Below are 15,405 nucleotides of genomic sequence, written 5' to 3'. Positions count from 1 at the left end.
GAGGCCTCATTGTCCCCATAGTGTCCTGGAAAGGCCACCCAAACCCCACTCCCTGGGCCCTAACACCACAGACAAGAGCCTCCCACATGTGCTGAGGCCTCGCAGTAGCTGAGGGCGTGGCCTGTGGCTGCAGGGTCCACACTGTGTCTTCTTAGTGTGTGGTGTTGGACAGATAGTGCGTAACCCTTCAGCTGGCCCAGGGGAGGTGGCACACTGTGTCCTCACCGATGCATGACCTTCCCCTCCCGTGAGGCCACCATCACCCTATGGGCCACGTGACATCTTGCTACTTGGGGTGCAGCCCAAGTGGGAGGCCGATTAGGACTCAGCCCAGAGGTAACTGCTCTCCCCCTGCGCAGCAGGGCCAAGGCATCCTCTCTGCTCCCCTTGTCCCACCAGCAGGCCTCTGTCTGTCACTGTTGGCAGAAGTAGTCACTGTCAGTGAGTCCTCACCCCGGGAGATCCCTGCTGTCACCTGTGCCCCAGCACCAACCTTCCCAGGTGACACCGGCATTTGCATCTCCGGCTGACTTCTGGCTTTTCCATCAGTGCTAAGTGAATACACTGAATTCACTTCTTTACTGCATTCCCGTCACCTGCAGGGCAATGTTGAGCAGTGATGGAGGAAAGGGCGCCTTGGCCTGTTCCTGGGAACGCCCCTTCACCTCCCCACTCACTGAGATGTGGCAGGACCGTGACATGCAGTGTGCATGAGAGTGCTGTTACCTCATCAGAGATGTAGCTGCCGGCTTGTAATTTATGTGGCTTCTATTAGGAATTCGCATTAGATGGGGTAAAAGGCTCTTTCAGCTTCACTTGGGACAATGATCAAATTTAGTGATGTGTTAATACAATATCCTATTAAAATATTGTATAATACGGAACACAACTCATATCATTGGATGGAATCCTGTCTGGCAAGGATGCATCAATGTATTCATCTGGTCATGGGATCTCTTTGTTAAGACTTTATTTAAAACATCTATATTAATATGTAATGTTATTGGTCTGTATTTTTCTTCTTGTGTAATTTGACTGCATATGCATCATGCCATAAGTTCTTGCTAAAAGAGTGAGGAAGATTTCACTCTTTCATATGTTATGGCATAATAGTAATAAATACTAATAAGAATAGTAGTAATATGTACTGATATAATACTAATAGTATGCAAATGAAGTGGAATCCCTTTTTCTCTTGATTTTGTCTGAAATTTCCTCTGAAATTGTATTGTAAGCAATTCTCTGGGTTAGTTCTACAATTGAACTTTTCATTTGTTCTCTGAACTTTTAATCTATTTCCTCACTTTATTTCCACTGCAGCTAATTTTGTCTTTGTAGAAAATACAGTACCGGTTCTCTCATATTATTTTTCATACAGTTGAAATATCGCCCATAGGAAGCTTTGTGGGGCTGCACAGCCTCCCTGCACCGCAGAGGTTGGATATGTGAGGTTAGATACCTGCATCCCCTGTGGAGGGCAACACCCTCCCCCAATTGAACAGATGAGCAGGCCCCTCACGTAGGAAGAGGAGCGAATGGTGAATGAGTATAGAATGACTCCACATTGTAAGTTCCTGAGGAAATGCACGTGTCCATAATGAAATGTCACTTGTCAGAATGGTTTAAAAAGAATGAATGACGTCTTTAGATCCTGCCCTGCAGGGAGGGGGCAGGAATCCTCTCTTGTTGCTGGGAATGCAAAAAGTCACGACAAATTGAGACGACACTATGACAGTTTCTTACAAAGGGAAAGTCACTCTAATATGATACAATTTTGAAATCCCACTCCTAGGTATTTCTGAAATCAGTATTTGTGTCACATGATAAGCACATAATTGTTTAATGCTGCTTTCTTCATGTCTGTGGAAATGTGAAAGCAACCGGTATGTCCTGCAATAGGTGATGAATACATGTCCCTGCTACCCATACGAGGGGATTTTAAAACGGAGCGAGAAAGCCACAGAAAGACACAAGGAGGCTTCCATTATACTTCCGTGTAGGGAAACGAATCTGATAAGCGGATCGTGACCAGTGAGATGTCCGAGGGCTGGACACTGAGCTGGTCTCCTTGGAGGGGCGCCATATCGCCTGCATCCTCCAGAGGGCGCAGGTGCTCCCCAGTTCCTGAGCTGTGAGCTCTGCTCTCTGTGGCCTCTTGCAGGTTTTCCTGAGTATCCCTGGAGGTTAGCCCTCCCCAGTCTTACCATCTTTTTTACTCATTTGGTGTCCAAGCCTATCTTCAAGGAGGGGCTTGATCCAGTTCCTGAGAGGGGAAGATTTGCATGGAGACCTCCCACCTGTGAATAGGGTGACACATAAGGTTTGGTGGCCTCAGTAGGGGCTGTGGGACTCAGCAAGTAGAGCCAAGAGGCATCACACCATGGGCTGGGCTCATCCTATCCTCACCCTCCTTGCCCTCTGCACAGGTGCTGCCTGAAGGGAATTCTGGGAGGACACCTGGATGTCACCTCAGATAATGACCTCTCCTCCCTCCCTGGGATAGAGGTCATTTCTGTTCTCACTGACCTCTGTGTTCTGGTCTCCTGCAGGTTGTTGGGCCCAGTTTGAGCTGACTCAACTTGGCTCAGTGTCAGGGTCTGCAGTGGCAACATTGGAAGCCACTAAATTCTCTGGTACCAGAAGCACCCAGGCAATGCCCCCACCATGCTGATCGACGGTGATGACCAAAGACCCTCAGGGATTCCTGATCGGTTCACTGGCTCCAAGGACAGCTCGTCCAGTGGTCCTCCCTGACCATCTCTGGGCTGCAGCCTGAGGATGAGGCCGACTACTACTGCCTCTCTTATGGTAGCCATAGCTCACAGTGCTCCAGACTCATGGCGAAGTGAGACCAAAACTCCCAGAGCCTCCCCAGCCTGGGTCTGCCCCCAACCAGACCCTCCAGGGAGGTTGTTCTTCCCTGTGCCTCCTGCTCCAGTGTCTGTGTGGAGACTGTATGAATCCTTCTGCTAGCTTTCCTCTTCCCTGACACCCGTGTCTTGATGGATGATTCTGTATTTCCTTTGTGATCACTTCATGAAGGTGATTTATTCCAAAACAAGTTCTGTACTCCTCAAGACAGTGTGGAGTCATTGCCTGTGGGGGGCTGCTCTGTGCAGGGAGGAGGTATTCAACCATCCTGCAAGCCACACTTCACAGGCTGGTACATCCTTCTCCATAAAAACAGCTCAAGACATTCCAGAATCCTCTGACTGGCAGAGAATCACTCCATTTGAGATCCACTGGGTCACAAGGACACTTTTAACACCTTTAGGCCCCTTTGACTTTGCCTTCAGTTTGTGACATTCAGCTGTGAAGAGGGGTGTGTGTCATCTCTGTGCTCTGTCCCCCTCTATTAGACAGACAGTGACACAGAACTCCAGTGAGGTCGGAGCATCATGACCCTGTCACATGGATATGCCTCTCAGCCAGAAGGTGGAGGCAAGTTTTGGTTAATGCGTGAGCTTCAATATTTACATAAATCACATGAAAATATAATGGATCTCTTTTTATGTCCTCTTAGAAGTGTTTTACACACATGTGAAACCAAGTGAATAAGAACACATGTAGTCTCGTAGACTTCAGGGAATTTGCACACCAGTGTGGTTGGCCCACAGGAGACAGGAGCCAAAGACAGGAGTGGGAGCATATTCTTAGGTAGCAGACGCACCCATGAGCACATCAGCTGCCATGAGGAGGTTGTTGCTAGAACTCTGCCCTCCTTCCACTGCACTAAGAGCCTGTAAGATAATTTTCACTCACACAAAGTAAGCAGCTCAAAATATACCACAGGGTCAAAGAACTTTAATAATCAACACTATAACCCAATCTGCCCAAAGGAGCTGGTGGGAAAACTCATGAAGGACGATAGACAAGTTTTAAATCTGTGTCCAGAGAAGACATGACCCCTCCCAGGGCCCGTGGGTGAAGGAAACCAGCACATGGTGTGTGAGGACACGTGCCGGTCTGGGCCTTGTTCTACCCCAGTGTGTCCTCCATGGACCACCTGCCCCAGACATGGGCCCTGCACTCCCTGCAATTTCCCATCTGTCCCGCCACCCAATTAGACACACACTTGGGAGATTTCAACAAAACAAGTTATGAGAGAGCACATGGAATATGTTACATTAATGCACAGTAGTTTGAGGTCAATAAAAATGTAAATACATGCCAGATTGCGATATATGGCCAATGAAGTGATATGGTTTTTTTTCAAGCTTTATTTATTTATGCATACAACAACCGGGGTGTAAGCTAGAGGTGCAGGGGTGAGAGGATTCACCAGAGAGAGTGGGTAGCAGATCTACTGAAATACACTGCTGAGGGGAGCAGCAGGTAAGACTGGATATGTCTATCGCACCATGTGGGTAGCTCCCTTGCCGGCCAGGGAGAGAACTCATGCTGCAGTGGCTGGTGACAACTTGGTAGCTATGTCTTTAACCTGTGCATCACTAGGGAGGCCCTGAAGTGATATGGTATTTAGGATTGTTTTCAATTCAGAAGAAGAAGGATAAAGAAGAAGATGAAAGAAGATGAGTTTCATTGATCCTTGTTGATGTGGACTAAGGGGACAACTCTCTATAGTTTGTTAACTTCAAAGTTGCCCAAGATATAAATTAGTTTTCTCTAATCCTGTTTGTGATGATGGGGGTACATCCTGCTGTGAAGAATCATGTCCCTCAGACTTGACACCCTGTATGTCTTCACTGTGATGACAAGTGCAAGCCCTCCCCTCCCCCACACAGAGAAGGCTTCACTCTGGGGACCATGCAAGGGAAAGGAGTCAGGTGGTGAAGCCATGAGTGTGAGAGAGGCTGGAGGTCTGAGAACAAGGAAGGGTGTGAGGTGTGTGAGGGCACAGGGCAGACCCTGCAGGCTCCTGAGGGGAGGCTGGGGTGGGGTTCATGCCCAGAGCAGTGAGGGTCCTGAAGGGTGAGAGCATTTACTGACCTGCCTGAGATGAAGGAGGAGGATCCTTTGAATAACTGAGGAGAGAATGTGAGATCACAGGTATTTTCCCAAGACCCGGAGTCTAGAAGTCTGGGGACCATGGCAAAGTGAAAGCAGAGCAGAACAGGGTGTGGTGAGGACGCCAGGGTTCTGCATTCAACTGTCCAGACAGTGGGAACATAAAATCTTCTGTTTATTTGCTATTAAGCTAAGATAGTAAGTATATAAATAAAAGGAAGGGAAATATTTAAAATACAAATAAATTATAAGTGAATTAAACAGAATCCTGGTAGAAATATATGACACAGATCCACAGAAACCGGAGAATTACAAATATAAAGGTTGATGCACAATGTTTAAAAAAGTGATAGGTATCCACAGTCATGTGTGAAGTCTTCCAAAGCCTTTATTGTCACCAATCACTGAGAAAAAATCTAATCTGTACCCAAAATTAGATAATTTTTGGAAATAGTTGCTGAATTGTCCTCTTTTGAATATGCCATTTGTTTATTCTTGGGAATTTCTATTCTGTGCCACTTATCTGCACTTCCTCTCAAGTTCTTCCAACCAGCTCTCTCTCCCTTATTCTGTGTTGTCTGAACTGATGCTCATTTGGATCATTTTGTTATTTCTCAAATGCAGTCAAATATATTCTGAATGCACATGTTTGCACCTCCATGGACTAAGAAACTTGTCGGAAAAGAACCTACAGTAACCAGTGCCGTGTCCTGGAACCACAGCACCCTGGATCAGACCTGGGTGTGCGACCAGAGACAGTGACCTGGTGGCTGAAGACATTTAATAGCTGGGCTCCCAGGGCTCTGGGCCATGGTGTGTGTGAGCCCTGCGACCAGCAGGGGGCACTGCGGGGCTGCCTGTTTGAGCTACACAGCTGCTCAGTGATGATGATCCATTCAGAGCAGCCTGGGCCTAGGGTTGGTGCTTATGTTCCCTGATGGGCAATCAGCTGCTGTGTCCTCTTGGCCTGGCACAGTCCCTGAGCCACCCATGTGTGGCAGCAGGTGCTTCCTCCCAAGGCTCTCCCAAGGGGTGAAGGAAACATCCCCACTCCTCAAGTGTGGGTTGTGAGCTGAGCTGAAGCATCAGGGATCAGGGAGGGCTGGGAAGTTCCTGGATGGAAACTCATTTGCATGCACATCCCCTCCCTTGGCAGAAGGTCGGGAAGTAAAGGAGGCCTGGGGCAGCCCAGCCCTATGTGGGGCTCAGAGGCTATGAGCACCATGGCCTGGATGCCTCTCCTCATAATGATCCTCTCTCACTGCACAGGTGAGGATCCATAGGGCCTAACTTTTCCTCCTGACTCTAGACCCCAGCATCACCCTCACTGCATCTTTCCCACTTCCAGGATCCTGGGCCCAGTCTGAGCTGACTCATCTGTCTTCAGTGTCTGGGGCACTGGGCCAGAGCATCGTCATCACCTGTGCTGGAAGCAGCTCCAACATCGGGGGTTATAATGTGCAATGGTACCAAGAGCTCCCAGGAACAACCCCCAAACTCCTGATACATGATAACAGCAATAGACCCTCATGGGTCCCTGATCGATTCCCAGGCTCCAAATCTGGCACCTCGGGCTCGCTGACCATCACTGGGCTACAGCCTGAGGACGAGGCTGAGTACCACTGCCAGTCACAAAGCAGCAGGTGGGGTGTCACACTGTGCTCCAGGCTGTGGGGAAGTGAGGCAGGAACCCCTCAGAGGGGATTTATTCTGTACACCCTCTAACAGCACAGCTGCTCCCTGTTTGTTTGGTCAAAAATTGCAGTGTGAGGGCCTCCCCGGTGGCGCAGCGGTTGAGCGCTGGGTTGCGAAGCTGCCCGCAGCCTCTGCAGTGCCGGTTGGATCCCCGGCCGCTCCCTGGCCACCGGAGGAGGGTCCCACATGGCGCGCAGACCTCTCCTGCCGCCCGCTGCTCCCCTCAGCAGTGTACTTCTCTGCTCCCCGCTCTGGCTCTGGTGAATTCTTTCACCCTCCCGTGCTTCTGACTGTACCCAGTGCTTGTATAAATAAATAAATAAATCTTTAAAAAAAAAAAAATTGCAGTGTGAGACCCAGTGAATTTGGTAAAATCAAGTCCTCATCCTCACAAAAGCTGACCAGACAGCTTGTCTTTGGTGATAACAAATTGTCTGATTGTTCAAATTGAGCACAGATTATTTTTTTTTTATTTTATATTTATTTTTTAAATTTTATGCCTTTTTTACATCATTTTTCAGTTTTGTACAATGTATACCTTTTCATCTTGATTATATTCCCCATACAATTCTCACCCCTCTTATTTTGACCCTAATTCCTCCTCCTCTTCCTCCCCGCCCCCCCCCCGTGGTGTGTTTCTGGTTTATAGTTGCTTACTGATTTTGATTTTATTATAATTAGTCTTTTTCCTGGTCTCTTATTTAGGTTTCCTACATTCCCGCTATGAGTGAGACCATCTGGTCCTTCTGGCTTATTTCGCTGAGCATGATCCCTTCCAGCGCCATCCATGTTGCTGCAAATTGCATGTGTTTATCTTTTTGAATGCTGAGTAATATTCCATGGTGTATATGTACCACATCTTCCTGATCCAGTCCTCTGTTTTGGGGCATTTGGGTTGTTTCCAAAGCTTAGCTATTGAAAACAGTGTTGCTGTAAACATAGGGGTGCAGGTGCCCTTTTGAATTAATGATTCTGTGTCCTGGGTAAATACCTGGGAGTGGAATTGCTGGATCATATGGAAGCTGCATCTTTAGCAGGTTGAGAAATCTCCACACAGCTTTCCATAGTTGTTGGGCGGGTTTTGAGCACAAATTGTTTTTATTTATTTAGGCACGTATTTTATTTATTTATTTGTTTGTTTATACATGCACTGGGTACAGTCAGAAGCGCGAGAGGGTGAGAGAATTCACCGGTGCCTTAGCGGGGAGCAGAGCAGGCAGAGGGACTGAAGTACAATGCTGAGGGGTGCAGCGGGCGGCAGGAGAGGTCTGCGCGCCATGTGGGACCCTCCTCCGGTGGCCGGGGAGCAGCTGGGGATCGAACTGGCGCCGCAGAAGCCGCAGGGAGCTTCACAACCCAGCGCTCAACCGCTGTGCCACTGGGGAGGCCCACTGAGCACAAATCTTAATGGGGGATGGTTGATTTGGGGACAGTTCCTTGAGGGGTGAGTTGGTTGGCTGGAGCCCCCTTAACAGAATGGAAGGTTTAGCCAACAGCAATTCATTTGACCCGCTGCTGGAGTCTGGAACCCAAAATCAGGAGTCAGCAGGTTTGAATTCTCCTGCAATCTCTCTTCTGGATTTCAATGGCTGTGTCTCATGGTGCCCCCACATGGGCTTTTCTGTGGGGCTCACCCCTGGTTCTCTTCTTCTTCTTATAAAGTCACCTGCTCTTCTTGATGAGGGCATCACCCTCATGACCATCTTTATCTGAATCACCTCCTTCCATGCCTTGTCGCAAATGCAGTGATACTAGGGTTCAGGGATCCACAGACCACACTGAGGGGACACAGTCATCGATATCAAAGGCATCGGGCAGCACCAGGGACACAGAGTCCACCTGTGACATGGGGGAGCTGACTCCCAGGTGGGGTGCTTCCACACACGTACTGAACACCCAGCATGTGCCAGATATTGGTCTAGGGGCTCAACACACAGTGTGGATAAGAGGGGCCCTTGCCCAGGCTTAGGGGGCTGCCGCTGTCTGAGGGGACGTACAGGACAAACAAGCAAATTGGTGTGTCTAGGCTGACTTCCCAGAGGGGATCATTTGTGTCTGGGCTCCCAGACATCACACCCACACAACAACCCTCCACAGTGAGGGGTCCCTGATACTGAACCCATGCTTTCAGGATGCCTGAACCCCGTCACTCTCCTCATCTCTGCTGATACTGTCCTGCGAGCCAGGAGGGGGCTCTCTGGTTTAGGTAACACAAGGCAAGTCTCCTTGGACCTGGGGGTAATTGCATAGTTGGGAGAATCTGGGTCTCATAGGAGATAACAATGATGGCTGTTTCACTGAATAGTGAGTCATCATTAGTTGATTAGTTAGCGCCTCATCATTAGTTCAGGTTGGGTCATGTGCCATGAACACCGGGGTGTGGGCAGGGACATGGGTCAGGCAGCAGCTCGGTTCCCTGTCCAGCTGATGTTCCTCCAGCTTTAGGCACTGTGGAGCGTGTATTATTGTGTGCCTCGACTATGCTGTGTCTTTGCCTAGATATTTCTTTGCTTTCACTAGTCTGTGCCTCTCAATGTGCAGAAACAGGGAAAGTTTGAGATAGGGAACCTCTCAGGGCAAAAGTCCTGGTGGGAGGATCTATAAATGCCGAAAACAGCAAGTGCAGAGACAGCAACAGGTGTTATGGCTAGAGTAGCAGCAACACTCAGACTTTCCATGACTCTCTCTCTGGGAATCCAGTATCTGCTGAAAACAGCCAGCAGACTTCATGGCCAGATTAGCAGAACCTGCTAGACCACCTTGACAGGAAGGTAAATGAGAACAGAAACTAGAGTTCAGATGCTTTGATCATGGGGAAAAAATGGAGTCCCCCAGGCACAGCTCCTATTCTCTCCCCCTGAGCTTGTGCCAGACCTTGATGGATCCCAAATGCACATGTCCACCAGGACACCCCACGACATACTCAACCGCCTACCCTGAGCCTGCTCCTCGATAAGGGTGAGACTGCACTGTACAAGGCACCGGACGTCATGAGGGGCTGTCCCTCCAGGCCTGCTCTGCTCCGGGTGTGCGCCCCTCTAGGTCTCTCTCTCTCTCTCTCTCTACTTGGACTTTGAGTTGTCTTTCCCCCGTCTCGCTCTGCTCCCAATGCTGCTGCCCCGCGAGGCTCTTGAGGCCTTGCCTCATGGTGGCGATTATATCACACTATGGCATTGCCAACGCTTATGGGACACTTAATTATAATAACAGAACCCAATTGTGCGCGTACTGAAAACATTTAGGAAGTTCGGGGACCCAGTGGAGAGCAGAATATGGCAAAATCCACCATGAACCAAACCTTGAAAAAACCTTTGGAAAAGTCCATGCAGGAACACATTTGTGTCAGGGTTAGGTATTGTGCAGAGCCCTCTTTGGGTAAGAGTGGCTCCCAGAAGTGGGCTGGGGTTAAGCCCCATTGCAATTGTCCTTTGGAGCACCATTCCAAACTTCAATTTTGAAGATTGTATCAGACACAGAGCAATTATGTAGCATCAAACAGAGTGTAACACATGACCCAGGAGGTTTCAGCTGTAACTCATCACTCTCTACACACTAGGATGTCTATGCCTCCCAATGAACCATGGCCTCCTTTCAGATCTCGTTCTCAGGACTTACTCAAGACCTGGTAGAATGGAGATGTTTCAGATAAATAGTACGGTCCTTATGAAGTTTTGCTAGCTACTCACATTTCCTTAATACTTGTGGTCATAAAAACCTGGGAACATGACTCCTGGATGAAGAAACCCCCAGTCTTGTGAGCCCACTGAAGATCTAGATACTTAAGAAAAAGACAGAAATTGTATTTTAAAATTCAGTTTCTATGGCACCCCAAGATTAACTTTGTGGTGAACACTGGACCCTGAGACAACGCACACAGTTATGAACTTTTCTTGGTAATTGCTGCAACCAAACTCTTTTTCTCCTTCCAAAGTCTAGGTAAGGTGTCCAGGATAGCATCTGAAACCACATTTCCTCTGCTCACAACTCTCCCCAATTTTGGAATTTGGTTTTGATTCCATGGGGGGACATTTTTTTATTTTGGCTTTAATATTCAATTTTAAGTGAATCTTTTGTCTCTATGCTTTTGCAGGTAGATTTGGCGAACAGACTATTTCAATGAGAATAAAAATGCCTTTCCATCAGGCAGTGGTGAAAAGAATCTAACTTTAGAAAACTATGGTTTGTCCTCATAAGGATTCAGAGAGGAAGCTCTGTGTCTTTGCTGTCAAGAGCAAAAATGCAGTTACACAAGACATTTCATTTGGGTTAGATAAAAACCTAAGGGAGCTGTGTCCGTATGTACATGCCTGCATGTCTTTCCAGTCGAGTCTAATTGTTCTGGCCTCAAGAGGGTATCAAGACGGTGCCTATATTAATTATGAGCTCAAAAATACAGTGGGAAAAGGTTTAGGTGTTTCCAGGTAGTGTGGTCGTGGATAATCTGTGGTTAAGGAAAACTAATTTGGAATTTAATAGCTTGGTTTGGAACATGTGTATATGTGAGAACTGGAAGTATGACTAAATTATCTAGATTTTGATTAGAATGTCACAGTGTGATCTTCTGGATGTTGAGATTGAGCAGAGCCAAAAAGAAAAGCTCCTGCTGCCAGGGTTCCAGAGGCCACCCAGTAGAGGAGGGAAACTTACGTCCACTGGAAGTCCTGGAGATCGCAGAGAGAAAAGCCTTGGGAGCCTAGAGAAGACGAAATCTCCCTAAAGGTCTGATGACACCACCCTGAGGCCTTGCTCCCAAAACCAGCGCAGGCTGAGTGTTGAGAGCTCAATGCAAGTTATGGAAAGGTCCAAGAGAACTGTTAGAAATTCTGCTTGATTATTCTGTCCTATCCACTCATGTAAAAATAAATCAAATGGATTGGAATTAGATTCAGTTTACTTTGTTGTACTAATTGGTAGAATTTGGATAGAGGTAGAGAGAAAAGAGTTTCAACAGTAGCTTCTACTAAACATTTTTGAGAGTTTTTTTCCATTGGACTTGGAATACTTGACTATTTTCTAGTAATGGAGGACTTAATTCCATGTAGTAAGGATTCATTACACAGGATGCCCTTTAAAAATGACTTCCCTATCTATTGAAATTTTCTCTCTTGCCCGCATTGTGTAAGGACCGGAGGCCAGATCAAGTGCATATGTTCTCCCAGTTGGTGGGGTTTCTCTTTGTTTTGGTTATTGTCTCTTTTGCTGGGTGGAAGCTCTTCAATTTGATGTAGTCCCAGCTGTTTATCTTTGCCTTCACTATCACTGCTTTCGGTGATGATTCTTTAAAGATACTACTGAGGGACCTCCCCTGGTGTTGAAGTGGTTGAGCACTCGGCTGCGAAGCAGCCCCAGCCTCTGCAGCACTGGTTAGATCCCCGGCTGCTGGCGAGAGGCCCACATGGCAGGCAGACCTCTCCTTCCGCCCACTGCTCCCCTCAGCAGTGTACTTCGTCGGTCTGCCTGCTCTGCTCCCCGCTCTGGCTCTGGTGAATTCGCTCACCCTCCCAGGCTTCTGACTCTACCCAGTGCTTGTATAAATAAATAAATAAATCTTTAAAAAATAAAATAAAATAAAGATACTACTGAGGTGTGGTGTTTTGCCCATATTTCCTTCTATATATTTTATGGCTTCAGGTCTTATGTCTAGTTCTTTAATCTATTTTGAGTTGGTTTTGTGTATGGTGTGAGGTAGTGGTCAAGCTTCATTCTTTTGCATGTAGCCACCCAGTTTTCCCAGCACCATTTAATTATGTTGACCCATGCAATGCAATATTATATAGCAATTCAAAATGATATATAGGCACATAGGTATTGCTACTGGATGATGTTGGAAATGTGAATGAGGAAAGCAAAGTGCAAAATATTCGTATATTTAGAAACGTTTGTGCATAGGAAGAAGAAAAAAGTCTTAACAATATTTATATTTCTGCGGTAGACTAAGGATGATTTAATTTTTCTTCTGTCAAAATTAAAAAAAAAAAAAAAGGCTTGAAGACCCTATTCCGGGAGAGGCGCGCGGGCTTATGGGAAACGTCCCGTGAGCATTTTGGCGCCAACTCCGGAGCCGCTCAGGCCTTCTGCGCATGTGCGCTGTGGTTCCTGGGCGCAGGGTTCAGGGGCCGCGGGGCCTGCGGAGAAGGTTCTGGAGCCTTCTGCGGCTGGAGGCCCAGGCCAGGGCACCCGCGAGGAGCGCGCTGGGGCGGGCAGCCGGGAAGCCCCGCCGGGAGGGCGGTGGAGGAGGACGCAGTTTGCTCCTGGCCCCGGACTCCTGCCCGTCTCACCAGGGGAGAGGCGGCGCGGCCGGCGCGGGGACCAGCGACGCCTCATTGCTGGTCTCCGAGGGGGAGGGTCGTGCAGGCTCCGGATGGGCTCTGGACGAAACTGACCCGGTGCAGGCCGGTGAGTGCTTCTCTCTCCCCAGGACGTCGTTTGCCGCTGCGGGGTTCGCGGAATCCCGCCGCCATCTGTGGCCAGTGGCCAGCGGCCATTTTCACGGGAAACAGCCTGGGGAGGCGCCAGGATCACCCCAAGTGCAGGCCGCGCGGGGCAGGAGCGAGGACGGATGCCCTTCTAGCGCTCTGCCCGTGGGCAGGTGGGCCTGAGCCGCCGCGGCCCTTGGCGGCCTCCTGGCCTGAGCCTGCAACAGAAGTGGACGAGGCATTAGGTTGGGGGGATCTTCTTTCTAAAGACCCTGCGGGCATGGCACATAAACAGGCTGGACTGCACCCCACGAGCCCCTCCTGCCCTGCCTGTGCCCTCAGAAGCACGCTTTGCATTTACAGAAGGCCCAGCTTATTATGGTCAAGGTGACAGGACGATCGAGAGCTTTAGATCTTGGTTGAAGATTTTAACTAAAAAGATTTTAAACATAGACTTTTAATCAATGTTTTGCGTGCTTGCAAAGAGAGCAGTCTTAAGACGCACCTAGCGGCTCACTTTAGAGAAGTCTCAAGGAATTAGCTGAGGAAAACAGCTAGACAAATTGACAACCATTCAGGAAAGGCTTAACCTGTTCGAGGCTGTAGATCTGAAAGGCATGTGGCACTCCTGCTACATCACCGGCAACCAGAGCTCTGTGGATCTTCTTGAGACCTTTGTCTTGGATGTTGCCATACCTAAGCTGCCTTGAGTCAGTACGGTTACTGAAGCTTTCCTTTGAGAATGGAGGAGGAGCCCCAGAAAGACCAGCCAAGAGAACCTCTTCATGGCACAACCCAGGACTTCAGAGAGGCCTCCCCTCTTCCTGGGTGGTTTGCTGCCTCTAACACCCAAAACTGGCAGTGCTAGAGGAATCAACTACTGATTCAAGAGCCAGAGATCTCGCCACAACCCACCAGCCGCCAAGCTCCAGGAGGTTTGGAAACTTTCACTTGGGATAGCCAGGGGTTGCGAAGCAGTGCCAGTAAACAGCAATGTGTGAAAGTGTGTATGAGTTCTTTGCATATCTTGGATATCAGCTCAGGCTGCCCAGAGTGCATGTTTGAGACCATGGAGTTCATATCTCAGCCACAGCTTGCTTGTGGGCACTCCTGAATATTCTTGAAGCCATGTGGAGGTGGGTACTCGCATCTAACAGTTGGTAACAGCTTGATAGTGCTGAGACTTAGCCCCTGTGCCGCCAGGGAGGCACCCCTCCCCATCTAACAGTTGGGTAGCCACCTGTATGTGGCTGAAGAAGTGTTCACTTGAAGAAGTGTTCATTTAGCTCTTCTACCCATTTTTGTTTAGGGTTATTTATTTTCTTATGGTTAAGTTGCATGTATTCTTTGTATATCTTGGCTATATCTGCCCTTTGTCAAACACGTTATGAGCAAATATTTTCTCCAATCTTTTATCTATATCATTTTATTGGATTATTAATCTTGTTTCATAGACGCTTTAAAAACTTTGTCTTCTGTAGCTTTGAAAATATCTTCTTTTTTGCATCACTCTTTTATTATTTCTTGCAACTTTTAATTTTTTTACTGACTTTTTTTTTTTACTTTTTACATCACTGTTTATTTTTAAATAATATTTGCTTCCCCCCACCCCTTCTGGCGTAGTCCCCGTAGAGTTTCCTTCACCAGTGCACCCATGCACCATCACCACAGTCCCCTCCCTCCTGATCCCTCTACCTCCTCGTCCCCTGAAGTATGTCTCTGATTATAATTGTCTGTTTTTGCTTTGTTGTGTTTTGTACTGTTGTTACTTTTTCACCCTGATGTCTCATTTGCTTCCTGATATAAGTGAAACCAGCCGATATTTTTCTTTTTCCTTTTGGCTTATTTCACTGAGCATTATTCCTTCTAGCTCCATCCATGTTGCTGTGAATGGCATGAGTTTATCTTTTTTTTGATTGCTGAGTAATATTCCATTGTGTATATATGCCACATCTTGATCTAGTCATCTATTTTTGGTCATTTGTGTTGTTTCCAGGTTTTCCCTATTGTACATAGTGCTGTAATAAACATAGGTGTACAGGTGTTCTTTTGAATCAGTGTGTTTGTGTCCTTTGAGTAGATCCCTAGGAGTGGAATTGCTGGGTCATATGGTAGCTCTATTTTTTGTAGACTGAGGAACCGCCAGACAGCTTTCCATAGTGGTTGGACCCGTTTGCACTCCCACCAGCAATGTAGGAGAGTTCCTTTTTCACCACATCCTCATTTGTTGTTTGCTTGTTTTTTGATTTGTGCCATTCTAACTGGTGTAAACTGGTATATCTTTATGTGGTTTTGATTTGCATTTCCGTGATTATAAGGGTGTTGA

This window comes from Talpa occidentalis, unplaced genomic scaffold, assembly GCF_014898055.3.
Source record: "Talpa occidentalis isolate TD23 unplaced genomic scaffold, MPIMG_talOcc4v2.1 talOcc4.14, whole genome shotgun sequence".
NCBI lineage: Eukaryota > Metazoa > Chordata > Mammalia > Eulipotyphla > Talpidae > Talpa > Talpa occidentalis.
This window is presented reverse-complemented; position numbering follows the sequence as displayed.